General features: G+C 33.7%; 1 long non-coding RNA gene across 1 annotated transcript; it reads left to right on the plus strand.

The window, feature by feature from the left end:
• Positions 1-195: 195 nt before the first annotated feature.
• Positions 196-24,756, plus strand: LOC110385977 (uncharacterized). Its single transcript, XR_005244791.2, has 3 exons — positions 196-338; positions 18,221-18,390; positions 23,873-24,756. It is a non-coding gene; the product is annotated as an uncharacterized LOC110385977 (long non-coding RNA).
• Positions 24,757-25,062: the final 306 nt, after the last annotated feature.

Consider the following 25,062-nt stretch of genomic DNA (forward strand, 5'->3'; position numbering starts at 1 on the left):
CATCTTTTGCATAGCGTAACGTAAATATTTACGTTTCAATAGTTTTAAGGATACGACAATATGCCAACAGTTGGCTTTCACTTTTGTCGAAGCCCTTCCACAAAGGCTGCTACTGGTAACGTTCATTTGCATAACACTGGACAAAACAATAAAACACGCGCTTATTTGTACGCGAAAAGCGAAAACGGGGTTCAAGGTGACGATACTGTTCTGGTCAGTCTAAGTTTTGTTTTCTTCGGCATTGCACGTACTCTCTGTATCTAGTATTATTTTATAACAAATGTGTGATAGTGCTATTTTAGTGTCTAAAAAAGTCATAGAAGCAAGAAGACTCTCAGGTATACCAGTATATCGCCTTAATTACATTTTCAATTACAACTTTACCGTCGTTACTGTACTCGAGACCTTAGAACTTGTATCTCAAGGTGGGTGGCGCATTTACGTTGTGGATGTCTATGGGCTCCAGTAACCACTTAACATCAGGTGGGCTGTGAGCTCGTCTACCCATCTAAGCAATAAAAAAAATAAAAAAAACTTCCTTTTCAATTTCTGTTACATTCAATTACAAATTCAGAAATTAATGCACAGAAAATTACGCTGACTTGGATTTGGACTTGTATAATCAGAGTAGGTACTCTAGTTGTATAAGTCTGATTTGGTTTAAAATGCAAATTGAATTGTACAAAAATCATTTTAGATATCCGAAATTTTAATTTCAAAGGCCTCCTTTTATTTTTCTTACAAACTAATGTTAGGTTTCAGGTCAATCAGCTGATATATTCCTGTTACTGATATCACTTTCATTTTAAGATGCCTTTATAATACTTCACAAATTAGTCAAACGTTAACTAAGGATAAATTACCTTTGGGTGCAATAAACGCTGAACGGATGATCTGTATCCAATTTAGATTTAACGTAATAAAAAATTACCCTTATAGGTTCGAATTAAGAATAGATTTTCTTTTTAACTTCAACAAATCATACGACATTCCGACTCTGTGTCGAAAACACATCGTGAGGATCTGTTAATAAGTCAGATACACACGAGTGTTTGTATATTTCGTTACATCATTTTGACTCGACTTAAGCCGCTGATGTTCCAATATTTAGTGTGCGCGAGACTTAAAGACCGATATTTGCCATTAAATATTTGTTTGAATTTGAGACAAAGCGGTGTTTTTGAAAAACTTCGCAGTTACATGGAGGTGTCAAACGTTGAATTAGACAGTAATTGCTTACACGGCAAACAGATAAAATCATTTTATGAACTTTGTATACGACTTACGTGACTTCTATTGCAGTTACCGGTTGTTGTTAAATTTGGGAATTACCGAAATAACTTAGAGTCGGATGCCGTGGCTGCGGAATTTCTTGAATTTACGATTCCTTTTCGTGTTCACTTCGTTGAAGCCTGGCGTTTGATTTATAAATCAGAAAGCGAAACAATTAATGTAATAAGTAATTAAAAAAATAAGGGGAAGGATTTAGGTCAAGGGATTCGAATGAGGCAATAAAGCAAGTTGAAATTCCACATCAGCTGTCGAATTCGAACGACCAGAAAGTAAAGCAAGATACACATTTGCCTATTTCTATTCGTAGCTAATGTAAAATTTTGTATATTTTAAATAAAATTTTAAAGTGCCTAAAACTCGTAGATTTTTCATATTTTGACACCAACATACATCAAATGCACAATGAGTTGTTGAATTTCAGGGATAATTCATTTTAATATAATATAATTATTGTAATTCAGTATCTTGATGTTTATCAAATAACAGAACTGTTTTAGCGTTTAAATGTGACAAAAGTTTCTTCGATACTACTAAATAATACTTCAATTTATAATTATTTATTTATTAGAAAATACTTACCACGTTTCACAAGCGTATTACTACACCCATTTTTGGGAAATACTCGAGATCCACCTGTTATAATACCTTGATGATATGTGACAGCCAAGTGAGTGAGTGCGAAGTGATCGTACGAAATAATCCCGTTATTTTCGTTTTACTTCTCCACTTCACCACATCAAGTTTGTCCACTTAAATTACCTATACTTTTGCAATCCCAGGTTCTCGGGATACAACTTCTACTACAAATGTGTGCATTGAAAAAAAAATATGTGGCATATAGACGAACGAAACTATTAGTATTCCTGTTATTGAAAATTCTCTACAGAGCGCTAACTGAAGTAGTAACTTAATAAATTTAACAAAACATATATGATGTGAGGATGTAATGCATATATTAAAGTTTGTAAATTTAGGTCTACGTTTAGTTGTAATAGATAAATAAACCTGATATTTGTGATCTTGTAATTTAGATAGCTATGTATAGAATAAAGAGATTTTTATCATAGTTTTAGCATGATAACTTTAAAATGTCTTTCAAGTGTGTCTGGTTCCTAACAGGTGCGGTTCGGTTTATTGACGGATCATATAACTGGGTTGTCCAGTCTGTGGGTCAGTTAGCCAGTTAGTTGAATTTCAAACACAAACCAGACAAGTCATAGTAAATTTTGTGATTTTTTCAAAAGTGCGTTCAGAGTACGATGATTTATACTAAGTAAGTACAAAATTATTGTCAATTAAATTAATTAACACTTTAACGCATGTATGTACAGTTTTCAATCAACAGCTGTTGTTCAATGAGGTTATTTCTCCAAAGCGAGCTTTGTAATGATTTAAGCAAACCGCGTCGGGCGGATTGTGAACGATATATAAAATTCTGATTTTATTTTTACTATTCAACCTTCAATTCAATAAAAGTTGATTTTTGTTGAAGCGCATTTTGATATAGCAAGATGATTTATCTAGGATATTTTTTGATTACCCTCTAAATTTCTATCTAAGTATTTTGATGTAACAAGTAATTACCTTCGTTTAACCATATGCATAACTAAAAATATAGATTTCTGTATTCTATAGCAGCCTAATAACTTTTAAAGTTTCACTCGGAAACATGAGTGTTCATTGTCATTATACTTTTTTTTTAAATAAAATACCTTTATTATTATGTCATTTAATATTATGAATTTTATTTAATTTTGTATCACCTAGTTGTATTTGCTGAAGGCTAGGAGAAAAGTAAAATAAACTTAGATATGTGAACTCACACAAACAAAATACAGTAAATATACATACACTTGAGTGCGCTTACATGTCAATACAATACATGTAACTCTGTGTAACCGCTACTTTGTAAGATACTAAAGGTAAATGTTAACTTTCTAACCTTATTTTCTATCTGTGAAGGTAGTGGAGGTCGATAGCCTTTTTGCTAACAATATCCATACTCACATACTTCACTTCATAACTTTCTGGTGTTTCTGTAAGCATCGGAATGTGCCAGTTGAGTTTCTGAGAGACGAAATGCGATGACATACAAAACTACAGGCGAAGAGTAGAGTGAAGGGATAAGCCGGCTTAATTTGGCATATTTTATGTATAGGTATTGTTGCCAGAAAACTGTTTAATGCTCTAGATCCTAGAGCTAGATTCTAGAAGAATCAGTCACTTAGTGTTCAACGGTGACAGGAATCCAAAGACAACGTGAATACTACCAATCATCGCGAGTCATGAAGTTCACTTTCAACCGTACTATTTAACGGCTATCCGATCTTTCTAACCGGAACGCATTACTGCTTTGCAGAAATAGCAAAGGGAATCATACCGGTACGGGCTAACAATACGCCTTAGTTTTCTTGTTATTAAATTAGCGGCAGGTCCTAACACAAATAAAAAAATCCCTCGGACATCCTGAAAGTTATGTTCTAAGCTCTTTCATGTGACTCTCGCTATGGATACTGGCTAATAGAAAGAAAAATCGGCAAATTTCGAAAAAAAAAAAAAACAGAATTCGAAATTAATTAATAAAAACAATAATCACATTAATTAAAGCTTCCTTATAATTGTTCGCCTGATGTAAGTTGACTTTTTTAATAACAAAGTAACAAACTGTAAAGCGTTTTAAAAAATAAAAGAAAACCAAATGTTCTCGTTGCTACACTGATGGAATCTCTCAACATAATTTACTCACCATACCTTTTTTGGTGTTCGAAAATAATATTTTATCAAGTCGGAGCGGCTCGGTCGGTATCTTATTTTGATCTGTATATTTTTGAATCGATAAATTTGGCTGTCACTGAACATGTGTGGTGGTGTGGGAGTAAGATAAGAGGTTCGGTTCACCCCGCCTCTCTCGCCTCGATGCATAAGCCCTCGTAAAATATTATCCTGCATGAGACATTTATGGCCCGGTTTGAGATAGGTACCGTGGAATCATTTTTAAATATACCAATCTATATGCATACACATTTCGTATGTGTGGCCTCTGCATATATATATATATATATATATATATATATATATATATATATATATATATATATATATATATATATCTGCTGGGGTTTTCACTGCATTACGATTTTAAGCCTTAAGATCGAATTTATATAAAATTTATTGTTTGTTCATTGAGCTGATTTCCAATTAAATATTTTCACCATGATCCTTCTCGTTGCAAAATCCTGAAATGTTATTTATAACAAATTTTAATATTTATCACAATCCCTCGAACTATAACTGCTACAATTTTAAGCGCACACTAAAGTTTATTTAAGCCAAAACGAACAATACATTCACTTAATATTATCATAAATCAGTTCTTGTTAAAATACGCTATATTCAAATTATTTAAATAACATAACTTTGTGTTCATAATTTATGTATCTCCAAAATTTATTCCTTAAACATTGTTCTGACCTTAGTCATATGAATACAAAAAAGTCTTAAAACAGACTTATTTTTTACTGGCAACTTATGAAATATTTTATTAAAAAGAACAGAGAACCATTTAGACGTGTCAAAAAAGCTGAAACATTGATTTATACCTACCGCCTCTAGAGCCTGCATTATGTGCGCACTCGCGTTTTTATTCCCTTTATTATTCGCAACTTTGTAACATACCTAAGACCAGTCACTTAACAGATATATGGCGTATTAAATCGCATAAAGAAAACACTGTTTTCAGAACAGTTCGGGTATAAAAGGAAGATGTAAGGGTGTCGTAACTTTGCGCGTAAAGCTTTTGAATAGAAAGAATCTATCGCGGGAGAATTGTTAATAAAGATATAGAGCAATGTATTACGGGACATTAGTGTCGGTTTATGACCGTAATGATGGCGACGTGATGAATGCACCCGGGGATCCGAATATTGTTTTATTGAAATATAAAAATGTTATTCAGATAAAGTTTGAGCATAAAAAACATAGGGTGGCAAAAAATGTAATAATAATCTAATTCAAAATATTTTTTTGCACCCAATGCTTACACTATCGTATACTTTTGTTTATGGATTACGTGAGTTATTGGATTTAAATCAATTGCAGTTTTATGCATTAAATATATCTTATCATGTTATGTATTTGTCAATGATTTCAATAGAATAGTATAATATCATAATATCAATAATATCATCTAACTGTTTAAAAATTTGTTGGCGATGTATGGTGCTCTATTTTATTGCTGCTGGTGAAACGCTTCGATGTAACTGTCGCTAACTATAAACTGTCGATTTCTTGAAACTATGCATTGCGTATTATATTTTATAACGGAAACCTTCCTTGAAATACCAACAACAACTGCCCCGAGCTTAATCACGTTCATCAATTACATGAATGGCTATGGAACGCATAGACGACAAACGCATAGACGATAATTACATGTCAAATAAACCTATATATTCTTAGAGAATACAAAGCTCATGTAATACTATTTCGAGTAGCTTGCGGCAATTTTCGAAATACATTATTAATACTTACATAATGAAAGCGTTAAAATACACAAACAAGTGGGAATGTTCTTTGACTAATAAAAACGATATAAAACTACAAAGTGCGATTTAAATTTTTTCATTAAATCGTCGGTTCTTTTAGAAAAAGTGTATGTTTATTTTGATTATTACCAGACAAATTTTTGCAGATAAATGTATAGAAAACTTTGCTTTAGTAGTAGAGTTTACACAACAAAACTATGTAGGTACATCGGGGTCAAAAATAATTCAACCTAATGAAGTTCTAGGTTCGTTCAATCCTCTTTATCGATTTTGATGATTGCTTCCCTAAGTGGAAAAGGATTTCCCTCATGACTGCGAATCAGGCTTAGGCTAAGTTTAATTTCTCTATCTAAAGACTGACAATAAAGTTATAGTTGTAGTTACAGTGAAGTTCTTTGTGATTTTGGTATTTTGTGTCTTAGCCATCATCTCATTACCATCATCTACCTCCATAGATTTATACTACTCTGAGCAGATATACAAGTATTAAATAAATTTAATTTATGTGGTTAAATATAAAGTTAACTATAACAATATCAAGATCAAGCAAAATGGAGTATTATCCTCAAGGGGTTTTACAACTATTGATTTTTATTAGGTACTAGCGACTCGCCCTCGCTTCGCTTCGGAAACATTAAAAGAAACATGAAAAAAAAAAAAAAAAATATTGCCTATGTTCATCAGGGACAATGTCGACTTCTAATGGAAAAAGAATTTTTCAAATCGGTCCAGTACTTTCAGAGCCTATTCGAAACAAACAAACAAACAAATCTTTCCTCTTTATAATATTAGTATAGATACAGCTACTATTGACATGACGTTCTAATGAAATAATGCTCTAATGAAGCACAGGTACTTGTTTTAAACGAGTTAAATGATTTTCAATTATTACAGTTTTTCTAGTTAGTAAAAACGTAATACATGTATAAATCGATTACATTATTTTGAAATTCCTCAGCACAGGAATTCCTTGTTCTTATCTTTTTCAGTGTTGCAACAAAATTCTTGAAATGCCGTTGTTGCCAGCATAGAGTTCGACTATTCTTATTTATTATTTATGGTAAATGTAGTGAAACACAATAACATAAACTTGATTTATATGAAATTGATTATGGGATAAAATAAAATAAAATAAAACGAGATGAATCGAAACGAGATGGAATTAAATGAAATTAAGTCTCCAGTGCATACCTAGTAGGCAGTGGCTTGGCTCTGCCCCTGGCATTGCTGAATTCCACGGGCGATAGTGACCACTCACCATCAGGTGGGCCATATGCTCGTGTCTACCTACAAGGGCAATAAAAAAAAAGTGAGCAATTACTGAGATATCTCTATCTTGTATAGTTTCATATTTACTAAAAGATTAAAATTCCACTACTATTATACATTTAAACCTAAAGAAACATTAAATTAATAAACAAAAAAATATATAACTTCACAACTAGAGTTCCCGCCAAAATGTATGGCGTACAGTATGTGTATGTATGTGTGTAAATATAAACTGTGTCTTGTTCATTTTCATGAGCGGCAAAATTCATCTGACACAGGCATTTTAAATATATTACTTCCAAAAAGTTTTTAGTTAATGGAAGCCAAGCGGGGTGGGACAAAGATTTATCTTTTTCAAGATGGTGGGAACCCAACGTTCCACTTGACATCGGGCCTCGCAAACGTTTCAAGTGGCTTTTATTTATTAAGATACGCTTAATTTATTTTAAGATGAAAAGAAACTTTTTGTTGTAATGTTATTCTTCAATATTTTGTCCAAGTTTGTATGTATTTAAATAGGTAAATAGGTATGCATAATAAAAATCCTTCCACAGAAACATTAGTTTAAAATTAATCTTATATTTTCATTGTTCTTGCTTTACATTTTTTTGTATCAACCAGATATTAGATATACAAAATTATACTTCTTAATATAATTTCACGCGTCCATGATTCGGTGACTTGATTAAGTGGTTTGGGAAAATCCTTGACCATTTGTTTGTTCGGAGAATTTTCGTGCAATTTTCATAACTGTACTTTTTTTGTGTCTATTGTACCTATAACACACTTACAAATCGACTTAACTACACAAATTTTAATGTAAACCTTTTAATTTATTAAGAAAAAAACATTAAACAAACGCACACTTAAATCGTGGAAGTGAATACTATTATACTATACTATATATCCGTTTACTATCATACAAATTGAGACCAACCTGAAGAGTCAATAACATAAAAATGTTTTTCTTGTTCAAAAGACTTTTAAATGTGAATAAAACACCATAGTTTATTGAACTGTATTACAGAACCATTTAAGCTACGATAAAATCTTTGTGGTCTTTGTTTAACAATCAAATTTACAACGTCAAGCCCTTTAATTTGGAACTGGCCGAAATCTTACTGAACGATTGACCTTAAACCTTAGATGGTTCAATCCAGCGACCGTTATACTCCACTTATTGCCGCCATAAACTCATTAAGCCACATAACCGGCCAATCGAGCTTTCCAATCATGAAATTAAAATTACGTCCCCTTTATTGCCAGCCGTTACGAGCTGCGAAAAAAGGGGGCATAAATAAAAAAGGGGGAATAAATAACACACCTTCAAAGCTGCACGCGATGTGAACCCGAGAACGAAGTCGTAAATTATCCGCTTATAACCCCAACAGCCGATCAATACCGTTCATTAAGGAAAAACGTACATAAATATTTTCGGGCTCAGATATCTGCAGTGTCGAGATATTTAATTTTGAAGGTGTATTTAATATGGCATTCCTAAATTATTTTGTATCAAATATGATCATTTTGTATGTATAAATTAAAGATTTCTGTTTAGATGTTGTTAGTGTAACAAACAATTACATGAATCGAAATTAAATTCGTTCAATAAAGTTAAATTCGTCTGAAGACAAATTTGCTTTACTTTATTCTGTGTGAAGGATACCTACACTTTGGATGCTCGTAAACTCTTCAATATTATTATTTGCTATCATCATCTTGTTTTAACCATCGCACCGCACACCACCGGAGTAAAGTTCATCACATCATATGGTCTCTCAAGACCATCAGCTTAGGTAGGAATAAAAAAATGCTGGAATGGCTGACGTCCATGAGTGACGGTAGCAACTTACCATTGGTGGACCGTATGCCCGTCTGCCTACAAGGGCATTAAAAAAATCATATCAGTGAGTCGAGCCACGGCCGATCAACATAGCGTTTCATATTTAAACTGAAAGCTACATGACCTAATTGTTAAGATGACTAGATTTGTCATTAACATTTGACATTATGTCGTTGTTCTATTCTTGAGCAGGTACTTTAAAAATACTAAGTTACATGAAAAAAAAACAATTTTGATATTTATAATACTAGGCATTTGATTATCGTTTCAGATCCGATGGTTTTATTTATTGTTTCAGAGACTAGGGTAGCTATATTTCTAATGTAACACGGAAGTCTTTTTGGATCTCCAACTTATGTGTCAATACGGATTGAACATTTACGTTGTGATGTCAGAGCACCGGTAGCTGATATCTCTTGCAAAAATATACATTTGAAATGTATTTACCACAACTTGCACCCCCTGACAAAATCTACGGTCATAAAATCGACATGAGAAACCTTTATCTTAACTTTAATGTTAATGACAAATTTATGTGTCGCTCGAGAGTTAGCCAAGGGTTAATGATGAAGGGGAGACAAACATAGTTGTCCACGCTCATCTTAAATTCATATAGCCTCAGAAAATAGGATTCGTGTTAATTTTATTTAACCTACTTAAGTAAAAATATATAAAAGGTGACCGAAACAATACAAAATACAATTTGCATTTGAACTAAAAACGCATGTATTCCGAAGACAAAGGTCGTTGGCATTTCTGAGAGCCCGCAGACCTTTTCAATGCAATTGTACCAATTAAGTCGAACCGTCGAAAGTGAAACTCACAAAACCAGGCCCCGGTGGTTTCGAGCTTTTTTTTCTCTCAGTAGATTTACATATTTATTGGGGCACATTTTATGGAGGCAGCGAAAAAACCTCCGCTCGTTTGATGGACAAAAAGGGTGGCTCGGTGTATATTTATTTTGTCGCATCCTTTTTACGTGCAAAAGGACGTGGCTTGTGTATTTTTTCGGCTCAGCTCGGCACATTTGGCGACGCACTTTGCATAAAAATATTGGATCGTAAACTCTATGCCGTTCCGTGAAATCGGGCCGCATGTGTCGTAAGAAAAATATTGAAATCACGCTGAAATAACGTTTTATTAAGACAGATACGATGAGGAGATTGAGATATGAATGCTTCATGTTTTCTATTAATATATTATTGAAGAACACCTGCCGAGTGACGTGACGAATTATTTATAAGGGACAGTAAACCTCGTCTGCTTTTATAATTTAATAGGAGAAAATCAGATACTGGTGAGCAAATAATCTTGTTTCTGAAGTTGTGTTCTGCGGTTCCTCCAAACCAGACAGTTCTGAATTTGAAATAGCTGAATATTATATGAATATTGTTTATTTCTAACTGCACTTTAATTAAATGTAAGCTCACGTCATATTAGTTGCTTATATGTGATTTTGAATTTTTTTTTTATTGAGGATCGGGAAGTCTTACACGGGCTCTAGTTTGACTTGTGAATACGTGACTCAAATAACATCCAGCTATTGCTACCATATTTCAAGTACTCTTCTATAGCAGCAGAATTCTCTTGAGAATTGTCTCTTGTTCACCAAATCTTCCTGATCCCTGCTCCAACTCCTTCTAAATTATACTGGTAGTAGTGCGTTTTATATTATAAGCACAGATACTCAATTGCACAGCGAAATTCACTTTTTTTCTTTCTACGCTCTTCTATTATAATTTTGGAGGTGGTAAGCGACATCTTCTGCCCAACAGATACAATACAAAATAAAAGTAATTTCTCCGAATCCCACCTTATCAGCGAGAAAAAATACACTAAACTAGTTTTAAAGTAAATGACAAACGATACCATTGAAAATTTGGTGATTTGGACTTTTGATGTATTTTTTAGATTATAAATATAAATAAAAAGATGTAAACTAAAATTAAATTAAATTTAAGAATGTGCTATAGTTATAAAATTTATTAATGAAGTTAGGTGTCGTTATAGAAGAAGTAGTATCTACAAACCTACAAGCTACTGAGAAACCAAATAAAATTTGATGATTAAACAAAAGATTTGCTTTAACTTTAAAAATATTGACACTTAAAAATAATTTACATTTAAAACGAACTGAAATCAAGTCTAGAAACAAAACTCGGTCGAACTTAATACGAACCCTCGCGTAAATTAATGACTTCGCTTCATAAATTACGTACTCACATTAAAACCAGTGCCTTCATCTGTAACATCGGTGCTCAAGCAGGGCCGGACCTCCACGTCATTTTAATTTAAAAGTTCATTATTTTTTATTACATGTCAACCGTAAATACCTAATAATTTTTGTTTACTTTATTTTACCATTTCTCATAATTTTTGGCCTAAGAAATTTAAACAACGAATATCTTAGAGTACTTTAAAAAACATATTTTTTTTATTGCTTACATGGGTGGACGAGCTCACAGCCCACCTGATATTAAGTAGTTACTAGAGCCCATAGACATCTGCAACGTAAATGCGCCACCCACCTTGAGATATAAGTTCTAAGGTCTCAGCTTAGTTACAACGGCTGCCCCACCCTTCAAACCGAAACGCATTACTGCTTCACGGCAGAAATAGGCGGGGCGGTGGTACCTACCCGTGCGGACTCACAAGAGGTCCTACCACCAGTAATTACGCAAATTATAATTTTGCGAGTTTGATTTTTATTACACGATGTTATTCCTTCACCGTGGAAGTCAATCGTGAACAATTATTAAGTACGTACATATTTCATTAGAAAAATTGGGATTCGAACATCGGTGCATCGCTAGATACGAATGCGCCGGACGTGTTATCCTTTAGGCCACGACGACTTCAATGTATGGTGACTATTACTGCTCTTTACATTTAACGTCGTGTAGTTTTCAGCAGCTGTTTTAAGGAAATATGTAGCTGTGTCCATAATTTTACACAAATGCTCACTTAAAAATATTATATTTTTATTTTAGAACTCTTAAGCTTAAGCCAGTCGTGTATAGTTTTGTTTTGATGTAATCTATTATTATTTTAATTGTTATTCGAGGTTTTCAATATTTTAAGCCACAGTAACTATCTGCAATCCGTTAAATATCCAAACCCATGCAAATAATTGAATATATATACACTATAGCAAAATTGATTTACACTAAAATTAAAATGTTTTAAGGAACACGAAATAAAGGTAGGCAGCGGCTTGGCTCTGCCCCTGGCATTGCTGACGTCCATGAGCGACGGTAACCAGTCACCATCAGGTGGGCCGTATGCACGTCTGCCCATACGGCAATAAAAAAAATTAAAAAAAAACTTATTAGATTCTTCCAAAATACTATAAATGAAATTCATAATAATTGTCTAAATACATCCCCGTTCTTACTAGATGATTATTTATTTCATTTTAGTCTTTGTTATTAAAATTATTTACATACTCGTATTTTATTACGGCTCAGAAGAACATATAATTTTGGTCGCTAATTTATGATTTACACGCCACGTTATTAGAGTCCCTTTTTATTGTTATTTATCGTGGGTGGCCTGAAATTTCATTGTCAGTAAGATATTTATTTGCAATTTTTAATTTTAGTATTGCACTTCTTAGCTCACAGCGACCCAGTATTGAGTGGTTACCGGAGTCCATAGACAGCACAAGATGAATGCCACCACCCACCTTGAGACATGAGTCCAAGTATAAAGTGTACTATTATTTACCTTACTACCAAAACGGAATGCACAACTCTTTAGCCCCAAGAATAGCCGAGCTTTACCGTAAGTACAGTAATTGATACATATTTAGTATTCATGTGAAGTTCCATGTTATTTTTTTGGTTTCAAGTATCGAATTTGAAATAAAAAATTGCCCATCGGCGTTATTATTATTAGTAGAAACAAAGATCTGTATATATTATAAATTTGAGTTCAGTAACTTAATAACCCATAGGTACAATCAAAATCACAACAAAACTAATGGTACATGAACGCACTCAGAAAATCATCAAATGGGTAGTAAACCAGTTATTGCTCTGTGTTATCAGGGTTGAATATTTAGTATCAAACCGCTCTAAACTTAGACATGCCTAATGCATATTAAGGTTGCATTACATACATTCAATATTTAGTTATATTTACATGAGCTGTGATATAGTGGTGTTAATAAGAGAATAAAAATTACTTACAATTAAATCAGTAATACTTAAACATACTGTACCTATTAGATATAAAACAAGACTTAGGTACCTGCGCAAAATTTGTGTTATTGAAACAGAATTTAAATACTTTCATTTTATTTAAAAACTATCGACCCGCCCTCGCTTCGCTTCGGAAACATTAAAGCACACATGAAACAAAAAAAAATAAAATAAAATAAATATTAAAAAAAGTAGTCTATGTTCATCAGGGACAATGTCGGCTTCTAATGGAAAAAGAATTTTTCAAATCGGTCCAGTAGTTTCGGAGCCTATTCGAAACAAAGAAACAAATCTTTCCTCTTTATAATATTAGTATAGATAAAAGATAAATGCACAATCAAAATCAGAACAACTCAAATCAAATAACAATTTTGATTATAACCATGACCAATAATTAGCTAATCTTAAACTAGCTTTAACTAGGAGCTTTATTACAAAACTACATATTTTAATTTTCATTCTTCTTTGTCACCGATATATCGTAGTCAGTTCAACCCTGCTTTAAAGCGTTATATGACAACATGGTCAGTCGTAAACATGTAATATTGTTGTTTGTAACTAAATCCATGGACGCTTGCCGTCATCCCGCTTTATCTAAAACATATTTGAAGAGCTAAGACGTCTACTATCTCTTGACATTAAGGGCAATTCGGTCTCAAAATGGTAGGGTTACTCCGAATATATAGCCCCAATTTGTAAGGCTATAAAACTATCGTTAGCTTATTTATCTATACATTGCTTTCTGTGCGCCAAGCTTACTATCAGCTCTATTTGTTTACAAAACTGCCTTCAATTTCGTAAATTAAAAAAAAATCTGTAATATTTCTAGAATTATTTAGGTATATCTAAAAATCCCTTGTTGAATTTACAGGGAAACATCAATAAACTAAGTATAGGTGCATTTACATGAAATGTAAGCTCGGAGCACTCAACAAGATTAAAGTCCACGAAATAACTCCGTGTTCATTAATCAGCGGATTAGATACTCGGATTATTTACGAGCAAATCTAAAACGTACGGAATTTAATTTCATTAGGGGATTTTAGTGGTGCCATGTTGTCACCCGCTGCGCCGGGGCAGGCAGACCGGCATATTTCATTCAGCTGTCAAGGCTCCGGCCAATCACAGAGAGAGGAACCAAGCGCAATCGAACGTTTAAAATGGTGGAGATAATTTCATTGTATATTATTTGTGACAGGTCGTTATTTTGAATTTTTATCGGTTCGCTCTTTCAATATATTTAAAAAATATCTCGAATCGACGTTTACGAGTGAAACTTCGAACTAGTACACCTATTGAGTAACAATTTAAGATTCACTAAGCCTCCGTTTCTGTGTACCTACCAATGAGCAGCTAGCTATCTAGGTACATAAAGATTGTCGTTCTATATTTTCCCGGGCAAAGTCAACTAGTAAAAACTTCCATAAAACAACAATTTCAAACAGGCCATTTCGCACAGGAAAAACGGCATCCCGGGCGGTGGGGTGCTTGAACGTGCCGGGAGAAGGGGGGAGAGGAGGGTCCAAAGTGAAGCCTGCCTGGTTTATGTCGCGGAATTACGACTTAGACGTTTCAAACAATAACTCTCCCCATAAATACGGACCGATTCCTTCACGCGTCACAGCGTAGATTGTTTTTCCTCAGCTCAGCCGAATTTTGGATTTCCTGTGGAGTTAAAATAAGTGGAGGAGCCAATATAAATTATTGAATTTTTTCAATAAAATTAATAAATCCATGTTTCAACCATGTATGTATGTACAATTACAGAAAACCTCAACAATAACAAAAAATTGTATATTTTTGCGAAGTTTCAGGCTTTATAAGAAACTAGCTTTTGCCCGCGACTTCGCCGCGTGGAATAGTTCACAAATAATGCTTTATTTTAGAACAAATTTGGTTAGCATAAAAAACGTTATAGCGAGCCAACCTTAACATATAGACACATACGCTGTCGCGGACTTTTTTTTTGGATATTTTAAAGGGGTACAATTTTTTCATACATTATTTTAGCGAAAATTTAACCGGTTCCACAGCACACGTAGCTCTCAAAAGGGGAGAAAGTCCGATTTTGAAACATTATTTATTGGCGCTCCGCTTGTATTGGTCTTAGCGTGATGTTATATAGCTTATAACCTTTCTCGATAAATGGGCTATCTAACAATGAAATAACTTTTCAAATCAGATTAGTAGTTCCTGAGATGAGCGCGTTCAAACAAACTCTTCAGTTTGATAATATTAGTATAGATGAATTTGAAAAAGTCGTTTATATCATTTTAAAAATTATGGTATAGTTTAAAGTATATAAAGGTTTACTCAACTCTAAAAAAAACTTGATATTTTTCATTACCTCACGCGTCGCTCAACATGGTGGACTTCAAGCTCGCTTCTAATCTAGAAAACCCAATAAAAACGTGCCGTAATAAAAACCCCGCGTTTTCACGTTGCCCGTAAAAATATGATAACGTTCACGTAGGTACCTACATATCGTCATCCCGAATAAAATGCCGGGAGTGTTTTTTAGCTTAAAAGCGAAGGTCGTTGAACTAAATTTAAGATAACACTGGTTTCATACTAATTAACCGGTTGTTTCAAACAGAGAATTTTAATGTGCACCTAATAAAAATATTTTAAGATTACGCGCATCTGTGTTGTAGGTGCTAGTTAATGTTTTGGTAGAAGCACATCAATGCTTGAAACCCGATCATACTATTTTTACCACTTATAAGGTTTTCTTCATAATACACGATTTACTTTCTACATAAATAAGTTACTTATTTTTCACATAACACCTTAAGTACTGTTTGAATAAAATTTCATTCATTAACATCGGAACCAACAATATACGATGTTTTATATGAACTTCTTGATTTAGTTTATGTCATATACGATGCATTCTGTAAGCCGTCTGGTTGGAGAGCGAGGGTCGTAAATAAGTTTTGCTTCTCTTAGCTAATGGAATTGTGGATTACACTTCGCATAGATGCTGCTATGGTTTTCCCTTGTGAATGACATCTGAAACAAACAGCAAATAAATTAATTAGAAAAGAGACATAAAACTGAGTTATTTTTTTTATGAGTTAGGTGTCGGAATCTGACTCAATAATAAAACAAGTAAAATACTGTGTATTATATTTAAAAAAAAACGCATCATATTTTTCTTGGTTTTTCGATACATTCATTTTTAACTCATTTGCAAAATGAGTTAGCACGTAAAAGTACGTAAAAATTATATGTTAAATTACATTCATTGTACGTAAATGCATTGAACAGTAATGAGCAGCCGGTATGATCCAAATAATTTTAAAAAGAAATAGCCAATTCATTTCATAGTTTAAGCTCGTATATTTTTATGAAAAACGCAATCATGAATAATCGATTTTTAAAGTTAATTTTAATGTTGAAATTACATGAACCTAGACAGGTACTTCTTTACATCAGATATATAACATCACATACCACTGGTTTATCCATCGTCAGAAGGCGCCTAGACGCCCCTCCATAAAGGTGGATTAATACAGCCAAAAGCCCAACTTACTTAATAAATATAAAAGCCTTCTCCGCCCGAGCTCGTAAACCGCCCACTGTGCTCTCTAAGATTACTTATATCGTGACCAGAACATTTCGACCCCTTGGTTTCATTATCTTTGCCAATTTCGAGAAGCAATGGCGAAAGTTGGAGGTTCAGTTACTTTGGTTTTGCGATTATCAGCTCTATGTAGATTGCGCCGCTTGCTTTCTCCAGATAAGGTTTTATAGGGGGAATGGAAGAAAGGATAATGTTTTTCATTGATGTCAGAACGAAACGCCGGACGCTTGTTTTGTAGTAAAGGGGCATAATGGTTTGTTTTTAACAGGGAACTTGGACTTTGGACAATTTATTTTTGCTTATATAATATACCTCTAACAGTCACGGCGGAATATAAACAGATTATTTTAATTTAGCTTAAAAAGCGAACAAAAATAGATTAACTTTATGTTTGTACCTATTCTGTGTGACTATTGTCATATTTATTTGTCTGTACCTTCGAAATCTACTTTCTGGTTAGCAACGAATTGTTGGCATCAATAAAAAACCAGCCACGTGCCCACGCTTTCAGAGATCTAATAGGGTGCCGTAAAATTAGTCAAATTAACATTACATTGCTACCGATTAGCGTCAGTGGACTAATTGATGTCATCGAACATTCAAGAGTTTTGATAATAGTATAGGCATTTGTCATTTTATTTACGAGTAATTTGGACATCTCATTACTCTATGGTTGGCACAATTTTCTACAATGTTCAATATTTTTAATCAGCAAATTGATTAACTGACAAAATCGACTGTTCTATTTCTGTAGCGAAGCTGTAATGAGTTTTTTAGTTTGAAGGGTGGGGCAGCCGTGATAGGTGGGTGGTGGCATTTATAGACTCCGGTAACCACTTAACACCAGGTGGGCCGTCAGCTCGTCTATCTAAGCAATAAAAAAAATCAAACTCGGGTATAATTCCAGGTAGAGAGTTCGTTCAACCGTCTATGCAATACTTTCACCATAGTGCTAAAACAATAAATGTTGTTCAAATTAGTGACCAAACATAATACGGAAACCTACATTACCTACAACCTACATTACATAAAAACTTAAATGCACATTTATATAACTAGGTACATTTATATCAGGTTTGTGGGATATTGTAAGCTACTATATAGTAAGTTGTAAAAATAATTTAATATTTTATATTCGGTAATTAATAGTATACGTCGGCAAACTTTATATATTAAATATTAACAAATTAATCTAACAAAAGATGCAAGCTACAGTATTTTATTATTTAAATATCAAAGCATGTACGGAAAATATATTTAAACAGGTGCATCAAAAAAATGCAACTTATTTATATTGTCTCGGAAAAAAAAGCGAAGCGTTTTTAATTAGTATTAATTGCAATCGACACTCTCGACTGAATGTCAATTTAATTTAAAAGGATTTCCTTGTTCATAATCGTACTCCTGCCGTCATTTAATCTTCGATACGTACCTACATAGAATAAATCTTTCCACTATATCAGTTTTTTTTTGTTTTTTGCAGATCACTGACTTCACTCTGCGAAGCTTTAAGGCCCGACGCACGCGGTACAAAGTTGCATGTAATTTATGACCAGTTTATGGACTATGGGCCAAGTTCGCACATGCATCGCCGTGAGCAGACCCGACTTGTATAGAAGTCATAAATATCCGCTAACCCTTCAGAAGGGTCAGGTACGTTTCCACGGTTCTATTTTTATGCTACAAAATTTTTTCGAATTTTATTAGGCAAATATTAACTATAATGAGATAAATAGAACAACTCTGTATCACGTGCCTTTGGTTCTATCATGTATCACAATTGTACGCTCATTTAATCTATTGAAATGATAAGATCAAAAAGTCATTGAACAGTGCAAACCACATCAGTAAGCAATATCTGTTGAAAACATAATGATTATTTCAATTAATAAAACGTTTTACGCCTACTTAAAGCAACTTAGTAGTAGTAGAGAAATCACCATAAAAATAACACTTAATTTTAGCTCGCAATTACGAGGCCATTAAAGGGCGGCTGCCTGAGGTTCGACATCGCCATTACATTACCTCTACACTTACCATACTCACATACTAACTGGCCTATGATACGTTCTTCACTTAAGCCGTCGGGATCGTAAAACAACGAATACGTTTACGGGCGAAAAAATAAAACGCTTCCCTTGCGTTCTGCACTATGCTGCATTACAATACGCATGAGAAACGAGTTTTTTAAAATCAGAACTAATTAACCTTGGATTTTATGCACAGTTACAAGCACTATTATAACTCAATAAAAAGAATTATGATTTGATACTTCGGAATTTCGTATCTTCTGAGCTGACGAAACATTAAAAATTAACCGTATTATTTCCTAGTAAGGCTTTCCTTTCTTAGTATGTATAATGATAAACATGTTACGTCATCTAATCTAACTAAATAACACATTCCATATCGTAGTTCGTAAACTTTGACATCTGTTCGTTTCTATAACGCTGTTTACATTTGAGAAGCATATGTTGCAGAAGGAACAGTTTTGTTTTTATTTTAAATGAGTTTACATTCAGATAAAATACAGTTTAGTTCATAAGACGCTTCGTTTTGCGCAAATTTGACATAATCTGTTTTTGTCTTTGGGGTAAATCTATTTTAATCTTTTTAAATGCATTTTTCTGAAAACACTAAGAAAATAATAGTGACATTGAGAGTTTAAAGAATTAATTGACGCCCAACGTTAAATGAAAAGTTAATTTCTCAGGAAAAATATACGCTAATTTCAATTATAATTTGATATAAGGACAATCAAGATAACAGAGCTGAGGAGATAATTCACCGACGACAAGAACAAAGGGAGATGGAAAATAAATTCAAACACTATTCCGTTACACCTATTAAAAATAAAATATTACTTTGAATACGCAAAATGTTTTGCAGTTATTATCACTAATTTACAAAACTTCGGGAAACGTTTATGGCAAAGTTCCATTCAAATTCGATAGTTTTTTTTTTATGATTGAAGGATTACTGGTGGCCCGTAGGCCTTTCTAGTTTCACCAGGACAGGTGGGCGAGCAAAGGCTCAGCCAGGAGGGGTGGGATTTGCTAACAGCTACCCGAGCGCCTCCGAAGGAGACCTAACAACTCAAGAGCAACTGCTTCGCGAATGAATCTACTACCGGATCGGAATCGCGACCCGTTGAGAAGATCCGGCGAGAAACTCAGCGAGTTGATTCATGGGTTAGGTTGCACGGCGAACTCTTTGTCGAGTTCGACGAGTACGTTTACCGGGGTCCCTAAGCCTGCTCCTAGTGTTAGAGCTGAAGGCGTCTAATGAAAAGGTTATTGGATCAGATGGATCCGTAAAGACGTGAAAAATTCGATAGATGGAGCATAATCCGTAACGTAAAAGAAATATTTGGAGCCCGCACCGGTACTGACCTGCCTATAGCCAGTCAGTCATGCGTTCCGCTTTGAAGAAAGGTTCAGTTTTAATATAATTGAGATTTCAAACTCATGTCCCAAAGCGAGTGTCAGATTTCACGTTATAATATCTATGGGGCAAGTGAGTTTGTACATCCATTAACACAGCAAATAAAATGCTTATATTTTATATGCCTAGAGACGGTCACCGTAGAGTGTGACCGTTACCTACTAGTAAATATAAAACAGAAATTACCTTGCAAAAAAACCTGTTTAATAATTTATATTCGCTACAAAGATTGGAGATCCTTTTAATTGTAAATACGTTGGTAATGCCTTACTTTTACTATCTTTATTTCAAGTCATCAAAAATAAAAGTCATCTTGTTAAATAAAGTCAACAAGCCCGCATGGCTTTTATCTACAATTCTCTTACACACGACTGTTTAATCACTCTTTGTAATTAATCACACGTGTCGCTTATATTTAGCCGAGAATTAAACTAGCGTATGTGCGTTAATTTTTATTCATGCAGCAATTGTTTCACGACGCTGTGATAAATTTCACGTTGTAATTATGGGATGTAGAGTAATCATGAGCTTCCGACTATGAAAATTTAAGACATCAAAACCATTGATCAACTCAATAATATATTATTCTTAAAAATATTATTGGAGTTTATAACAGTTCACAAAATATAGGTATATTAGATAGTACCAGTAAAATCAATCTTATATTTAAAAAAAAAAAAATTATTGCATACATGGATGGACGAGCTCATCGTCCACCTTGTGTTAAGTGGTTATCGGAGCCCTTAGACATCTATAACGTAAATGCCGTCACCCACCTTGAGACCTGAGTTCTAAGGTCTCACTTTTAATAGTACAACGGCTTCTCCGCCCTTCAAATCGAAACGCATTATTGCTTCACGGCCGAAATAGGCAGGGTAGTGGTACCTACCGGTGTGGACTCACAAGACGTCCTACCACCAGTGTAGACCGGTGTCTCAGACCGGTGGTCTGTTCCTACTGTATACTTTACCAGTTCATATCTCTGAAATTAGGCGCTTCGTATTAAATAAGTATTTGATGCTAGTATGACACGACTTAATGTTCTAACATTAACATGGGCTTAAAGTCAGGGAATTTTAATATATTTGTCTTTAATTGATGAGCCTCCCTAAGTGTTTTACATTTAAATTCAGATCAAAAACGTGCCTTCGCATTCTAATGTACATATAAGTCTATATAACATTTTTATTACAGTCCTTGAGGGTGCTTTAAACGGGACCCTTAGTCATTACTCGAAGAGATTCAATTTTTATATCCTCAGTTTGAAAAATGTTTAGGGTAAATTAAATCACTTTAGTGATCTGTGTATAGATTGGAACCCATTAAAATTCACAAAATTCAATTTAGTAAATATACGAAATTACTAAACCCAGCGTAATTTTCCGCAGTGAGCGGGTTGGCTAAGCCCCTAACTGGTGATGACCATGAGCGACGGTAACCAATTACGATCGATTGGGCCGTACAACTTATATCTGCAAACAATGATAGTGGCAAAAAATTGCGGATGATAACTATTAAAAAAAAATTGTTGAAATAATTTGAGAGCTTAAACAATAAAAGAGAAAAACAATTAAGCATATTATAGTATTATTAATAATTAAAATATAATCACGTTAATTTTATTATCTTCCTATTTCAATTGAAATACACACATTCACATACATAATCACATTTTAAAGGTGCTACTAAATTCTTTCTTTTTTTTTTCATTGTATAGGTAAACAGCTTTAAAATACAATTGATTCATTACAATTAAAATGATTGTGTAAAATACAAATTTTACTACCTATATTCTTTAAGGTAATTTTTTCTCGATAAAAACTTTATTGAAGGCAGAAAATCACCAACGAAAACTGCGCCGTCGGAAATTAAACAAGCGAGATTCGCTTTTGTACTAATAAATAAAATTGACTCCTGTTTTATCAAAAGTCTAAAACTATATTAGTGTTTAATTAGATTTTCATTATTTTCATTTTAATATAAACACCATTTAAAATATTTTAGTTTTTTACAACTAAAACGACAGTCAAAAAATAACTTATTTGACCATGAAACTATGTAAAATTAATGTATATCCCATTTTATGACTTCTTTTATTAAAACCAAATTTACATTGATTATCTTTTTATCATGTTTCTTTTTATTTCATGAAAATGTACTTTTTTTAAATCCAAATATCTGCTAAAATAGTTATTCGCTATGGTAATGTCACTTTAATAAGGTATTTCAATTACAAATACATTCTATCTACATGAACTTAAACATAGGCCTGGACAAAATATTGCATAAAAATGCTGTAGAAGCTCTTCAAAATGATACATAATTTAGAAGGTCTGCAAATGTCTGCGAAATAAGAAATATTTTAGGTATAATAGGAATAAGATAAGTTTAAAATGTCTTAAGTACAGTAGTGACTATACGGCTACATGTAAAGCTACACATAATTCTCAAAGCAAAAGAACAATGAAATAACTCTGCCTATTCCTCTAATATAAATGAAAGCGCTTAAGACCACAATTATACGGAGCGTATCGTATCCACCCCTTAGTAGAAGCACTCAAGTGAAATTTCCTGCACGTTGAGTTGACACAAAGTTTACTGCCATCGTTATCGAGGCAGTTACTTTTCGTTATTTGATCGCATTAGGGGTGCATTTGGCAGGTGACTGTATGCTCGTACCTATTTATAAGCGTAATACGGTTAGTACTGTTTAAAAAAAGTTTTACTTTGCCTTTCACATTGATGATAATAAAAGAAGGCATTGTTTATTCGTAAAAATTTAACTAAATGCTTTGTTCTTCTGCGATATAAGCTAGAAGTTTTCAACAGTTCTTTTTTTTTATTTATTGCTTAGATGGGTGGACGAGCTCACAGCCCACCTGGTGTTAAGTGGTAACTGGAGCCCATAGAAATCTACAACGTAAATGCGCCACCCACCCTGAGATATAAGTTCTAAGGTCTCAGTATAGTTACAACGGCTGCCCCACTCTTCAAACTGAAACGCATTACTGCTTCACAGCTGAAATAGGCAGGGTGGTGGTACCTACCCGCGCGGCATCACAAGAGGTCCTACCAACAGTTCAATGGAGAAGCTAATAATGAAATACTGGTACTTTTTAAGAATGGACAAACTTCTGTATTTTCTAATAGAATTCAAAGATTTAATTAATAACTATCCATTGGTGTGCTGAAAATTGTAGGTTTGAGATTGAATATGTACAAACAATACTGGGTATATTTTTAAAAATCACTTCAGAAGTTCGAATTTGTATGTGTTACATTCGAACTATTTACCAGAACATATGCATCCTCAACCTCCTCCAGTTACGAGTTTTATTTTAGTAATGAACTAGCAGTAGATTTTATTGTGTTGATAGGCACCTCCATTCTGCCTAATACCTACTGCCACAACGTACCCGTACGTTTGCTTTAGGTATGAGCAAGGCATCAGCAACAACTTAGCCTACATAACGCGCGATAGTGGGAAAAATTTTTTTTAGGTAACAAGAAATAGACCTATTTACGATGAAAAGACATCGCCAGTTTTAAACGGTCGAAGTTACAATTGTGTCGTGTAGGTATTACCTACCTACTTGCGTTGGATATTTCAAAAAACGTGTTGGATTGTGTACTTAATACAAAGAAATTTGTGAAAAAAATGATGTCCGATCTAATCTATTTTATGTTTCAGGTACTATTCTTGTGAAGAGCGATGTTCGAAATTCAAGAATGAATCGCCAATTGTTTTCGAGTGTTCGGAAAGAATCGAAATCACCCATCTTTTGTTATACATTCAACCGACTGCTCGTGTCTAATTCCATTGCACCCCTATCTTCCGTCGCAGTCACTCGTTAAACTCGGTTGTATTTCCGACTCGTTCACTCTTAGTAGTAAAACATGGCGGATGCTGTGTACCCCGTGGAGTGGGGTTACAGGATTTCCGGAGGGTGAGATAAGGGTGGTGAGCTTCGAGAGTGAAATGGATCGCATTTTAGGACAAAAAAGGAAGCGATCGATTGTAATAAATAGTTAAACTTTTATATCGTATGACCATAGTTGAAATAAATAACAGTTGCTTTGACTAAAATGCATAATACATATCTTCAGAAAAACTGTAATAAAAAACTTATTAATATTATGATGACAACTTTAATATCTCTATTCTATGTGATGATGTTCAACTTATGTCCTAATATCAGGTGTCTGTTATAATCTTAACTAAAAACAAATAAATATTTTTACTCGCTGCATTGTAAGAACGTACCGTATTAATGACATCCGAATAACGTATGGGTATATCCTAAGATTGAAAATTTATGTCGACTTCTAAATTTATTCACGCAGCTACTTACAAATGAAACTAATAAAAGTGTGTAATCTATTTGCAAATGTATTATAAAGCTGAAGATTTTGTTTGTTTGAACGCGCTACTCTCGGGAACTGCTGGTCAGATTTGAAACATTTTTTCAGTGTTAAATAGCCCAATAATTGAGGAAGGCTATAGGCTATATAAAATCACGCCAAGACCAATACAAACGGAATAATAGGAACAATAAAGAATGTTTCACAATCGTTTTTTTTCCTTTTCTTTTGAGAGCTTCCGCTGCGTGCGCTGCAGAAACGCTTAAAGTTTCGCTAAAATATTGTATGACAGAATTTTTCCCTTTAAAAGATCTAAAAAAAAGTCCGCGACAGCATATTGATGTCTATATGCTAAGGTTGGCTCACTATAACGTTTTTTATGCTAACCAAATTTGTTCTCAAATAAAGCATTATTTGTGAACTATTTTCACGCGGATGAAGTCGCGGGCAAAAGCTAGTTTGCAAATAAAGGCAAACCTAATGTGACTTATTTAATTTTAGTTATTACCATACAGATAA

This window comes from Bombyx mori, chromosome 6, assembly GCF_030269925.1.
Source record: "Bombyx mori chromosome 6, ASM3026992v2".
In the NCBI taxonomy this organism is placed as follows: domain Eukaryota; kingdom Metazoa; phylum Arthropoda; class Insecta; order Lepidoptera; family Bombycidae; genus Bombyx; species Bombyx mori.